The following is a 14,840-nucleotide window of genomic DNA, read 5'->3' as shown; positions in this document are numbered from 1 at the left end:
GGACAATTTCAATATTTTTGTATCTGTTGAGGCCTGTTTCGTGACCTATTATGTGGTCAGTTTTGGAGAAGGTACCATGAGGTGCTGAGAAGAAGGTATATCCTTTTCTTTTAGGATAAAATGAATATTACTTGTAGTAATTTGGAAGTCAAAATAGGGTTACTACAATGTAAATCCAGATTAGAGTCTGATTAATAACTGAGTAAACAAATAATGATTTCTATTTGATTTATAGAAAAGGAGAGTGAAAGTTTGGGTGAAATTGGCTCTAAAGCCTCATATATTTGAGTCTTTGTATTCCCAGTTCCTGAGTCTGTTTGTGAAGGATTAGGATGTATGGCCTTGTTGAAGCACATATGTCCCTGGAAGTGGAGACTGAGATTTATAATGCCCCATGACAATTGCAGTTAGCTCTTCTTTGTGCTTTTGAATAAGATGTAAGCTCTCAGTTATAGCAAAAACGGTACCTGCCTGATGCCATACTTTCTCTCATGATGGTTATGGCTTCACTCTGGAAAATGATAAGCTCCTGTTAAACTATTTCTTCTATAAGTTGCCTTGTTTGTGGTGTTTTAAATAACTGCAGTGAAAATGATATAGAATAAATGATATCAAGTAGTCTTTGTTCATAAGTAGTTTAGAAATTTCTTTAAATATAAGTAATATGAATAGAGAAAACTGGATAGATACATAAATACTTATTTATCTGGATAATAAATTTTGTAATATACCAAGATAGTAAATTGAAATTTTATGTTATATATTATAATTAGAAATTTAGAACATAACACTGTTTACTACTTATAATCAGTAGAAGACTCAGACTGCTCTGTTCTTAGTCTCCTGAGCCTACACAATTTTTGTTTGAATAAAAGGAATTAGAACAGATTTGGGAAAGGAGCAGATAGAGACTTACTCATCCTTAAGAAGGAGTTTTATTGGTAGAGAGAGTTTGAGAGGGGTCCTTATGTTTGGAAGTAGAAGAACAATTAGAAGGGATATAACATCGTAACAGGAGACAGTAATATGGGGCCTTGGAAAGAGGATAAGCAAGTCTTAACCTTCAAAGTCAAGGAAAAAGAGTTAGCTGCTGTATCTGTAGGGACAGAGAATTAGAAACAAAACCCCTTCCAATTCTACACATGGTCTAACTTTTCAAAGTTTTCAAACAGTGCTAGAGGATGTACAACACTTTATTTAGCCTGCCTTGTCTGTCAATGGGCAAGGAGGAGATATTAGGCAGGGTCACAAATTTATCTTGAACACTCAGGCAAGAAAGGATTCAAGACTATAGCACCCTAGGCAATCTCTATATCTTAATATGTTACAGAGAGCTATGGTTTGAACCCTATGATAAAGAGAGACAGAGTGACAGCTAGAGAGCTTGTGGTCCAACTCTTAGTCCATGATGGCAAGAAAAATGCAGAATTCTCTTTTTAAATTTTATTTTAGTTCTCTCTCTCTCTCTCTCTCTCTCTCTCTCTCTCTCTCTCTCTCTCTCTCTCTCTCTCTGTACACATGTGTGTGCCCAAGTGTATGAATGTGTACCATGCATGTGAATGTGCTCACACAGATCAGAAGAGGTGCCCAGTGCCCTATAACTGGGGTTACAGAAGAGTATAGGTCAATATGTTGGTTGGGCAAACTGAACAATTTCTATTACAAGGGAATAAATGTTCTTTGTGGATTACCTATCTATCTAGTCCCTAGAACTCTTGATATAGATATTCCACTTATACTTTTATAAAATGCCAAATACAAAAGGATACAGGACATTTTATTTTTCAAACATTGGGAGCCGAGACGAATTCTTTCAAAACTTTCTTAGGAAGATATAGTAAAGGAATTTGGAACATACTGATAAAGACATGAATTTATTATTTTAATCAAGAAACACATAGTTTAGGAGACTATCAATTTTTGTTCATTTTATATAGTCACATAGAAATAAAAATCTATTAGTACTCCAAAGCATTTTTATTAATTTTCAATTTTATCATTCTTATTGGAATAAATATTTACCAGCTTTGTGTCAATGGTGAAGTTATTTTTTGCACCACTGTATTGCAATAATATATGATACCAATTCAGTATAGCAATTGGGTTGTTCTAATATTCTTAGATACATGAGTAATAACATTGGTCTCATTATCTCTAGTGAATCACCAAACCCCTAAAAAATCACAACCTATATGATGAGAAAATAGAACAAAAATACCAAAAAATAAAAATAAAACAACAGGAGGCCATATCAGTGCTACATGAGCAAGAAAAGAACTAACTCATAGCTAGAATCTAAAACTCACGAGCCAGGTAAAAATATGAAGCCTCCCATTATCTTATTCAGGGAAGAGATTATAGAAGACAAAATGCTCCGAGTTGAGATATAGTCATCATGATTGTAAAATGAACAAGTACACATCAGTGGAACCCTTCCTTTGTTACACTATGATAAAACACTGTATTCCATTGCTCCCTTTGCGACCTCCTAGGCTGGCTCTCTCCTTTTTTCCTCTCTCATTATTTTTTCTATTTCCAGTTAACACCTTATATTACAATTATCTTTGGCTTTTGATTATAGTTGTCAATATAATATTTTTTTTTTATTTTAGAAATGGGAGTTTTGAAGACGTGCTAAGAATTATTACACTATTAGCTCCTTCTCATTACATAATCTCCTGTGAGCTGCACAGAATATGTGTGAACTAATTTCTTTGAAATTTGTCAGCCTAGCCCCCCTCCTTTTATTTTCCTCTTTGCATTGCTTTAATTGGCTTAAACATACATTACTTTCACTTAGATCTAATGGGGCTCAACGTCATTGGTGTTAATATTTTATATGAAGAGAGAGCATGCTTTTTCTTATGGATACTTTTGTCAATCATTTTCTTTCAAGATGGGAATCTGGGAGAGATGTAGCTGCATACGCAAGGACTTTGTACAGGCAGACGCTGATTCAGTTAAAGTAAGAGGAAAGATGACAACATGACTAAGGGACTCTCTCAACTGAGAGTTGAAAAGAAATCCACTTCTTTCCTAGTACAATATCTTAGAAAACGTTTCTCTGCATTGGCAATTCAGAATTCTCTCTAGAGCCTATCAGTTAAGACTTATTTGATGCAAGCTGTAATTCTCAAATCCTCATAGATGTGAAACTGCTAGCTCAGCTACCTTTTCAGTCATAACATCTCTACAGTTTAGAAACTTCTGCCTAACGCTACAAAGTTCATTTCCCAGTATTCTCATGCTGGTTTTTATATTAATTAATTAATTTTTTACACTCCATATTTTCTCCCCAGTCCACCCTCTGACTATTTCATATCCAATACCTCTTCCCCACCTCCCTGTCTCCATGTGGATGTCCCTATCCCCCACCACACCTGACCTCTCAACTCCCTGGGGCCTCCAGTCTCTTGAGGGTTAGATTCATCATCTCTGAATGAACACAAACCCAGCAGTCCTCTACTCTATGTGTGTTGCAGACCTCATATCAGTTGGTGTTAAACTACTTTTCTAGCAATAATTAAACTTCAATATGGTTTAGAAGTTCTGAATGTATTTTCTATTATTTTGGGGTATATATATATATATATATATATATATATATATATACACACACACATATGTGTATATGTGTATTTATATTAATTGAAATTTATTTCAACAGGATATTTTTCTGAAAACAGAAAAAACTCTAGTTCATCTTTATTTGCACAGTTTAGTGGAAAGAACATATTTTTAAAGATAATATTTGAAATATTATATTTAAAATATTTAATTATTTATATTAGCATACATCAAGTACAATGTTTGTATAAACACACACACACACTAGGTTTTTCTGTGCACCAATCTATTTTTCACATTGATTCACTAATATCTCAATTCAGAACAAAGAATAAACCTACTTCTCAGCACCTCACAGAACTTTCCCCAAAACTGACCACATACTCAGTCCCAAGACTTGTCTCACACAGGTACCTCAAAATTGAAATAAGCTCCTGCATCTTATCAAACCACCACAGATTAAATCTGGATTTCAATAACAACAAAAATACTACAAACTCATGGAAACTGAACAACTTTCTACTGAAAAATACTATGTAAAGACAAGAATAAAGAAATTAAATATTTTCTAAATTCAATAATAAAGAATACATAACTTACACAAATGGAGGGGCAGAGTGGAAGAGGTATTAAGTGAAAAAGTTATAGCACTAAGTGCCTACATAAGCAATTTGGAGAGACATCATATCAGAAATTGAACAACACATCTGAAATCTCTAGAACAAAAGGAAGCAAGCATAATGAAGACACGGAGACAGCAGGAAATAGTCAAACAAAGGGCTGAAATCAATAGTAGAGAGACACAAAGAACAGCACAAAGAATCAACTGAACAAAGAGTTGATTCTTTGAGAAAAATAAACAAGTCAAATAGACTTCATCCTAGAGATGCAGGTATGGTTGAATAGAAGAAAATCTATCAAAATAATTCTCCTTATAAACATACTGAAAAACAAAAGAAAACGCCAGATCATCTCACTAAATTCTAAAAAGGTCTTTGACAATCTCCAATACCCCAAAATGATAAAAGTCTTAGAGAGTTTAAGAATACAAGGGACATATCCAAATATAATAAAGATAATTTACATAAAGCCTAGAGCCAACATCAAATTAAATGAAGAGAAACTCAAAGCAATTCCATTAAAATCAGGAAGAAGAATAGCCTGTCCATTTTCTATATACCTATTCCGATTTTACTTGACATGGTAGCTAGAGCAATAAAAAATCTAATTAAGGTTTTTTCATGTTGGTACATTTATAGGTGTGGTGCCATGTTAAATCATTTTAATTAGTGGTTCTGAACCTATGGGTTGGGACCACACAAAGGTAACATATCAGATATTATTCATATTAGATATTTACATTAGAATTTATAACAGTAGCAATACTACAGTTATAAACCAGAAAGGAAATATTTTATGGTTGAGTATCATCAAAACATGAGCAACTCTCTGTGTTTGCTTCCATGAGTCTTTTGTTATCCTTCTAAGAAGGACCGAAGCACCCACACTTTGGTCTTCTTGAGCTTCATGTGGTCTGTGAATTACATCTTGGGTATTCTGAGCTTTTGAGCTAATATCCATTTATCAGTGAGTGCATACCATGTGTGTTCTTTTGTGATTGTGCTACCTTACACAACATGATATATTCTAGTTCCATACATTCCCTTAAGAATTTCATGAATTCATAGTTTTTAAGCTGAATATTATTCCACTGTGTAAATGAACCATATTGTCTGTATCCATTCCTCTGTAGAATGACATCTGGATCTTTCCAGCTTCTGCTATCATAAATAAGGCCACTATGAACATAGTGTAGCATGTGTCCTTGTAGTATGTTGGAACATCTTTTGGGTATATGCCTATACTGGCTGGTTTTGTGTGTCCACTTGACACAGGCTGGAGTTATCACAGAGAAAGGAGCTTCAGTTGAGGAGATGCCTCCATAAGATCCAGCTGTGGGGCATTTTCTCAATTAGTGATCAAGCAGGGAGGGCCCCTTGTGGGTGGGACCATCTCTGGGCTGGTAGTTTTGGTTCTATAAGAAAGCAAGCTGAGCAAGCCAGGGGAAGAAAGCCAGTAAGGAACATCCCTCCATGGCCTCTGCATCAGCTCCTGCATCTTGACCTGCTTGAGTTCCAGTCCTGACATCCTTTAGTGATCAACACCAATGTGGAAGTGTCAGCTAAATAAACCCTTTCCTCCCCAACTTGCTTCTTGGTTATAATGTTTGTGCAGGAATAGAAACCCTGACTAAGACAATGCCCAAGGGTGGTATAGCTGGGTCCTCAGGTAGGACAATGTCCAATTTTTCTGAGGAACTGCCAGACTGATTTCCAGAGTGGTTGTACCAGCTTGAAATCCCACCATCAATGGAGGAGTGTTCCTCTTTCTCTACATCCTGCCCAACATCTGCTGTCACCTGAGTTTTGATTTTAGCCAATAAGACTGGTGTGAGGTGGAATCTCATGAGGGGCTGTTTTGATTTGCATTTTCCTGATGACTATGGATGTTGAACATTTATTTAGGTGTTCTAGGCCATTTAATATTCCTCAGTTGAGAATTCTTTGTTGAACTCTGTATGCCATTTTTTAGTAGGGTTATTTGATTCTCTGGAGTCTAACTTCTTGATTTCATTATATATATATTGGATATTGCCCCTCTGTCAAATGTAGGATTTGTAAAGATCTTTTCCCAATCTGTTGGTTGCCATTTGGTCCTATTTTTTTAATGGTTTTTCGAGACAGGGTTTCTTTGTATAGCTCTGGCTGTCCTGGAACTCACTCTGTAGAACCAGCTGGCCTCAAACTCAGAAATCTTCCTGGCTCTGCCTCCCAAGTGCTGGGATTAAAGGTGTTTGCCACCACTTCCTGGCTTCATTTGGTCCTATTTCACTGTCTTTTACCTTACAGAAGCTTTGTAATTTTATGAGTTCCAATTTGTTTATTGTTGATCTTAGAGCATAAGCCATTGATGTTCTGTTCAGAAAAATTTCTCATGTGTCTGTATGTTCCATTTTCTCTTCTGTTAGATTCAGTGTATCTGGTTTTCTGTGCACACCCTTGATCCACTTGGACTTGAGCTTTGTACAAGTTGATGAGAATGGATCAATTTGCATTCTTTTACATACTGACCTGGAAGTTGAACCAGTACCTTTTTTTTTTTTTTTTTTTTTTGAAAATGCTGTATTTTTCCACTGGATGGTTGACTATAGGTGTGTGGGTTCATTTCTGGGTCTTCAAATTCTATTCAATTGATCTTCCTGCCTGTCTCTGTACCTATTCAAAACAGTTGTTTTTGTTTTTTTAAATCACTAATGATCTGTAATACAGCTTGAGGCCAGGTATGGTGATTCCCCCAGAAGTTCTTTTATTGTTGAGAAGGATGTCATTTCTCTAATTTCTTTCCCAGCCTGTTTATCTTTAAAGCAGAGAAAAGCAACTGATTTATATTGGTTATTTTGTTGTTGTTGTTATTTTGTTTTCTCTGAATTATTTTTGTATCCAGCCACTTTGCTGAGGTTGTTTATCAGGTTTAGGATTTCTCTGGTAGAAGTTTGGGGTTCACTTAAGTATACTATCATATAATCTACAAATAGTGATATTTTGACTTCTTCCTTTCCAATTTGTATCCCTTTGACCTCCTTTTGTGAAGAAAAGGCCACCCAGAGACTGTCCCACCTGAGGATCCATCTCATATAGTCACCAAACACAAGCACTATTGTAGATTCCAAGAAGTTCAGGCTGACAGGAGCCTGAAATAGGTGTCTCCTGAGAGGCTGTGCCAGAACCTGACAAATACAAAGGAGGATGCTCTCAGCCAATCATTGGACTGAGCAAGGGATCCCCAAGAGAGGAGTTAGAGAAAGGACTGAAGGAGCTGAAGGGGTTTGCAATCTCATAGGAAGAACAACAATACCAACTAACCAACATTCACCCCCACCCCACCACCTCGAACTCCCAAGTACTAAACCACCAAACAAGGAGTACACATGAAAGGACCCATGGCTCCAGCTGTATATGTACAGAGGATGGCTTTGTGGGGCATCAATAGGAGATGTGGCCCTTGGTTCTGTGTAAGGGAATGTGTGGGTAGGGAGGCAGGAGTGAATGTGTGGGTAGGGGAACACTCTCATAGAAGAAGGGGGATGGGGAATGAGATAGAGATGTTCAGGAGGGAAACCAGGAAAGGAGATAACATTTGAAATGTAAATAAAGAAAATATATATTTTTTTAAATTAGCAACTCTATTAAAGTGTCTCAGCATTAAGAATGTTGAGAACTACTGATATAAAATTTTATATCACTACAGTTCTTTAATTTCTGAAGATCTAGAATTCTGAAGATCTAGAATTAGATTGATCATATTGATAGACTGTTTCTTTCCCCGATACTAGTGATTACTTTTCTCAGAATAAAGGACTATATAAGAAGAATTCATTTGCATACAATGAATATCGGGGGTTTGTTTTTGTCTATTTGACATAAACTAACATCATCTAGAAAGAATGAGCCTCAGTTCAGGTACTATCTCAAATGTCCTTTGGATAACCTTGGAGGGTATTTTCTTCACTCTGGATTTATGTGAGACAGGTCAACTGATTTTAGGTAGCATCATAACTGAGCAGTTGGTGTTATAATATGTAAGAATCTACCTCAGCAAGTTGTAGAGAAGAAGTCTATAAGCAACAATCTTCCATTGGCTCTTCTTGTTTTCCTTCCAAGTTCTTGCCTTGAGTTCCTGCTATGATTTTTCCTGATGATGGACTGCAACCTAAAGTCAAATCAACACTTACCTCCACAAGTAGCTTTTGGTTGTGGTCTTTATCACAGCAGTAGAAAGCAAACTAAGACATATGTACAAAGTGATTTAATTCTATTTTTGTGCATGGATGCTCAAAAATGGCTCTTACTGGTTGCAAACAGGTTCTATATGTTGTAATAGAAAGGGAAATTTTCATTTGGAGAAACTGTGAAATATCTTTATGGATATAAAGGTTTTATTTATATACTTCTGAGAGGGCATTGTAGCTATTTAAAGAAGTTATGTAAAGGAATTGTATTTGAGTTTACAATACTAGCTGTAGGGGATTGAATGTGAAATGTCTTCCACAAGATTATGCTTTGAACTCCTGTTCTCGAGCTATTTGTGCTACTTAGGTTGGCTTGGAAATGTTAGGGGATGCAGGTCGCTTAGGCAGGTTCATTGGCTTTTGCTTTTGTAGCTCAAACCCTCTTTATCGTGTTATCCTTTGCTTCTGGGTCCATCTCAATTTTAATTGACTTTGGGACATGTCTATAGTGTCATAGATACTGAGTTCATAGAGACTATGAACTCAAAATTCTCTGAAACAAATAGATAGAAGGAGGAAGAAGAGGAGGAAGAACAAAGAAAAAAATGTCATCTTCCTTAGATTTTATTGAAAATGAGAGTAACCTGAGAAGAAGAGCCACAACTGAGGAATTTTTCAGATCAGACTGGGTTATAGGAATGCTCATTAGATATTGTCTTCATTGATATCAGTATTGGAGGGCACAGCACACTGTGAAGAGCATCATTCCCTAGGTTTCCAGACCTGGACTTCATTTATTTATTTATTTGTTTGTTTTTTTGTTTTGTTTTTCAAGACAGGGTTTCTCTGTGTAGCCCTGGCTGTCCTGGAATTCACTCTGTAGACTAGGCTGGCCTCAAACTCAGAAATTTGCCTGCTTCTGCCTCCCAAGTGCTGGGATTAAAGGCGAGTGTCACCATGCCTGGCTAGACCTGGACTTCATAAGAAAACTATCTCAGGATAAAGCATGCAGAGATATTGAGACACCCAGTAAAAAAGCATCGTTTTACGATTTCTGCAACAGTCCCTGGCCTGTTTTTTATTTTTTTTAATTATGGATTGTGACCAGGAAGTATAGGCAAAAATATAGTTTTTCCTCCCTTAAGTTACTCTTGTATATTGTATTTGTCACAATGACAGAAATCAAACTAATATAGTTGTTTCTGTCAAGTAATGTGATCACACCAATGGAAAAGAAACCAGTACTTTTTCTAGCTATAATATTTCCATAGCATAATTAAAGTAAAACCTGTTACACATAGTTGTAGATGTGACAGAATCAATGACAATAGAATCTATACTGTGTTAGCTACATCTCCTGATATTCAAAATGCCCCTTTGGCTTTAAAATTCCTTGAAAATGCAGTAAGGATAGTTTTACTTTCTTAGTGAACTCAAAAACTAAGGCAACAGGGAAAAGTTGCCAGTTGCCACACATCATGTATACCAATAAAACTTCACCATCTGAAAAAGACCCAAATGTCATTATAATATCATTAGTATTGTACGTCTCACAAACACACACACACACACACACATCATCATCATCATCATCATCATCATCATCATGGAGATTCTTAAAATGTAAATAAATACCCTAAAGGGAGTTGCATTTAAGAAACTTATTCTTCATGAATATTCTACTGAGCTTATAACTTATTCATTAAAATTCTTTATCCCTTCAGAATACAAAATGTATTTTGTATTCTGTGTAAACAGCCTACTGTGGATCAACTTATTCCAGTCTCTGGAATGTATTATCAACTTGATTTATTAAACAAATTTCTACTGAAACTTTCACTCACCTAAATTCTTATTTCCAAATGATAAGTATTTAGCCTTTTAGAAGGTAACGAAAAGGGAGGTAGTGGTTGACTCAACAAAACTAAACACAGTGAGATGGAATAAAGAATCAATGGCTATTTTACTATTTCTTTTCCATAAACAATTCATTGAAGCACGCCTTTTGTACTAGATTGCAAACTTTTAGGAAAACATTAAGTGTTTTATATTTCTCCTCTCTCTGACTTAATACAAATCTATCTATAATTAGTGTTCTGTCTAGATGATCTTTTCTATATGTAATTTGGAAAGTTCATCTATTTTTTAATGTTCATCCTATTACTCTCTACATTTGTATCACACACCTAGTTGTATAGGTAATATTTCAGTGATGCTATTCACAGAGTGAAAAGCAAACTAAGGTAAAGTTGGAGTTCTCTGTGTCCATTCTGCTGTGTAAACCAAGACTATTATACTAAACCATAAATAGTTTTTTCAAACTTCCATAAAGAGGAAGATATACACCATTGAATATTTTGAGTTATTTCATAGCAAGTACTTTATAAAATAGAGTTTATTACATGAATTAACATTAAAGCACTTCTTTTTTTTTTTGTCCCAATATAAATGAAGTATGGTACCAGAAAAACAGGCAAAAATATTTATCTATAAATAATAATTACAAATGTACATTTTTAATATTCAAAAAATTAGAAAATTGCAGCAAATGACCTTTCTTAAAATTATACATTAACACAGAAAATTGTTATGGGAAAATAAAAATGTCAAAGTTATAGATGGATAATGTCACTGTTCTATGATCTGTTTATTGTAAGTAGATAATATGTTTTGAACTCTTCATGATATACAATAGTAACAGGAATAGTTGTGTAATTAACATGGCATGCTGCCATCTATTACAGTCTCCACCGACTAGAGAGATGACAGATGGGTAATTTTAAGCTGTTAGTTGCACAGAGGGAATAAGCTTATTGCTTCATATGTCAAGTAAGTCACTTTGCCGTCATCTTCAACTTCATTAAAGCTTCCCCATCTTAGACAAAATGTGTGTCAATATGGAAAATAGGTTGTTGGGGGATATTTATGGCTCACCTGTCTCATTGCTTCATCTATCCTGTGTCAATTTTTTTTCTATGAAGAGCTCCTTTACAAAGTTAATGATGAATTTGGCAGTATTCCTGCTGCTATTGGAAACAAGATAATTAGACCTGGAAATTGAGTCATTGTCCCATATCTAAACATTTTCTTTTCTTCCAATTTGACCTAAAACAAAGCACACAATAAATGAATGATTCTTCACCTTTGCTTCCACTTACTGAAAATATGCTTTCCTCATCTTGTGTGGTTAGTTAAACAACAAGTGGAAAGACCATCACTCTAAGTCCTCAGAACATTTATCTTGTAACGGTCCTGCTGTTTTCAGACAACAGTGATACTGATGAAGTGAAATTCAAGCCATAATTAATTCTAAGAATTATACTTTATAATTAATTTTTTACACTATTAAACAACATTTGAAAATATATTCATATTTTGAACTTTCATAATGGCATTTTATATAAATGCATATAATATACATGATAATGTATGTTTATGCATGCATATATACATATGTGTCATTAAACATTTTAACTTACTTATATTCCTAATCTACTACCATCCCCTTTCTCAGATTCTCTTACTGCTCTACTTCCTCCCCAACATTGCTCTCTTTACTCTGTATTTCATCACATTCCCTTTACTTCTTTGTTTTATCCTCACTTATGATCTTTTCAGTTTTTTACATTTCCTGTCTACTTCTGTCACCATATGACCTGCCCCAAAACACTAAAATATAGACTCTGAGTATAATGAAAAGCATGCCTTAACTTTTTCTACTGAATCTAGTTTTGTTCATTTAACATCAAGTTAAGTTCTATAGAGTTTTTCTGGCAAAAGTCATTTTACTATCTTTTTCCAATTATAGTGAAAAAATACAGACACATACAGACACACACACACACACACACACACACACACACACACACACATACTTGTTTCCCATTCTTATGGTGATGGGAATCTATGCTGGTCCACTGGTCCATTTTCTTGGCTATTGTTAGCAATATAGCAATAAATGCAGATTTGTACATATTTCTCTGGTCTGTTGATTGTAAGTTCTTCAGTAAACCAGAGTATTCCAGTTGGCTATTTCATTATTCTATATTTGGTTTTATTTGTTTGGTTAGTTTGGTTTACTTGGACATCGTTGTACTGACTTCCATAGTTGCTTTACAAATATGCATACCTCCCAAGAGCAAATACTTGTTATTATTTTGTGATACCTTTTCAAGCATTTGTCATCATTTATTGGTTTGTGGACAGCCATTCTGAGAGCTTGGAGTAGAATTTAAAAGAAGTTTTAATTTGTAGTTCATCAGAAGCAACAGTCTTTTTCTAGTATGAATTAGCCTTTATATTTAAATTTACTTTTAATAAATTTTTAATAATTTTATATGTAACTATGAGTTAGGATCATATTTACTCCCAAATATGCCATTTAACTCCCCCATAATCCTTACATCAGGCCTTTCACTCTGGAAAATGAAGAACCTACTTGTTGCCATATCACCAATAAATAATTTAAAGATTATCTCTCTACAGTCAACTATTAACTGCCAACATATTTTCTGGGTAAGGCCTGTATATCATCAGTCTCAACTATGCTGGATGAATTATTAACCACGGTTTGGCTATATTTTTATAATTAGTCATTTTATTTCCTTCTAACATACTTTTCACTGAGTTCATTAAAAATATTTTATATAATTTTGAGGTTGTTTAGATTTTGCTGTTTGTAATAAATGCAAGATATTTCATTCTGTCTGGTACACAGTTAGAAGGGAATTCTTATTTACCAGGCAGTCTGTTTCTCTCTTGTTTCTCCCATCCTGCAGCCTGTCTGTTTCTCTGGTGACTGTCTCATCCTGCAGATTGTTTGTCTGGTGACTGCCCTTTTCTTCAGGGGGCCTGCTTCTCCAGTCACTGCTTTATTGGTGTGTTTATATTTTAATTTTTGATTTAATTTTATTTGTCAATACTCGGTGCTACTTTCTTTGTTCTGTGAGTCATTTTCACAAAGTCCTTCTAAGTCAACATCCTAGATTTCCCAATGTTTTCTCTGGCACTTTCAGAGTTCATGGTATTAAAGTCAACTAACAATTTGAATCCAGTTTACCTTGGATTTTTGTGCATGGATCTGGTTACATTCTTTTATATGTGGAAATCCATTTTTCTCAGAATCATTTATTTTATTCACTTTATTATTTATTTATTTATTTATTTTTTACTTATTTACTTTACATCCCTCTCACTGTCTCTCACCTAGTCACCCTGTCCCACAATTCTCCCTCCCACCCTTTCTCCTTTGAGTGGGATGCTGGGTATCCTTCCACCCTGGCATATTAAGTCTCTGTGAGGTTAGGCATAACTACTCATACTGAGGCCAAACAAGGGAGCACAGCTAGAAAGCTACAGCCTTTGCAATAGCCTCTATTCTGCTTATTGAAGACCTTCATGAAGAACAAGCTTCACTCTACATATGTGTGAGGAGACCTAAGTCCTGCCCATGTATATTTGATTGGTGAAGTCTCTGAGAAACCCAAGGGTTCATGTTAGTTGACTATGTTATTTAGTCTTCCTGTGGAGTCCCTATCCCCTTAAGGACACACAATACTTCTTCCTTTTCTTGGATAAGAGTCCCCAAGCTCTATCCACTGTTTTGACTTTGGTTGTCTTCTGTGAAAATCAGTTGTTGGGTGGAGTCCCTAAGAGGACAGCCACGTTAGAGTCCTGTCTGCAAGCATAATAGTATCATTAATATTGTTAGGGATTGGTGATTGCCATGGGATGGGTCTCAAGTTGGTCTGGTTATTGGTTGGCCATTCTCAGTCTCTGTTTCATCCCCTGTGCCTGGATTTCTTGTAGACAAGATAAAAATTGGATCAAAAGTTTTGTGGGTGATCTTCCTATTGCTCCATGGGATTCCCACCTATCTAAAGGCCACGATAGATATATTTCATTTTCCTACGTCCATTATCCCAGATTTCTGTCTCATCTTGCAGATGGCTGCTACCTCCCCACCCCTGCCAGCTGCAGATTTCCATTCATTCTCATGGCCATCCTTCCTGCTTTTCTCCATATCTGATCATGAACCCCTTACATTTCCCTCCCCATTTCCTCTTCCACCCAGTTTCCTCCCTCTATGTGCATCTTATGACTATTTTATTAACCCTTATAAGTGAGAATATTATATTGCCCCCCTTATAATGCATCATTATTTATGCCTTTTTCTTGTTTAAGAGGATCTTTATAGACTACAAGTATGTTCTGTTTATTGTATCTGAGTGCTTCTTCTTTTTTTTTTTAATTAGGTATTTTCCTCAATTACATTTCCAATGCTATCCAAAAAGTCCCCAATACACTCCACCCCCGGTCCCCCACCCACCCACCCCCATCCGTTGGCCCTGGCATTCCCCTGTACTGGGACACATAAAGTTGGCAAGTCCAATGGGACTCTCTTTCCAGTGATGGCCGACTAGGCCATCTTTTGATACAAATGCAACTAGAGTCAAGAGCTCTGGGGTACTGGTTAGTTCATAAT

The sequence above is a fragment of the Mus caroli genome, chromosome 3 (genome assembly GCF_900094665.2).
Source record: "Mus caroli chromosome 3, CAROLI_EIJ_v1.1, whole genome shotgun sequence".
NCBI classification, from domain to species: domain Eukaryota; kingdom Metazoa; phylum Chordata; class Mammalia; order Rodentia; family Muridae; genus Mus; species Mus caroli.
Note: the sequence above shows the minus strand (reverse complement) of the source record.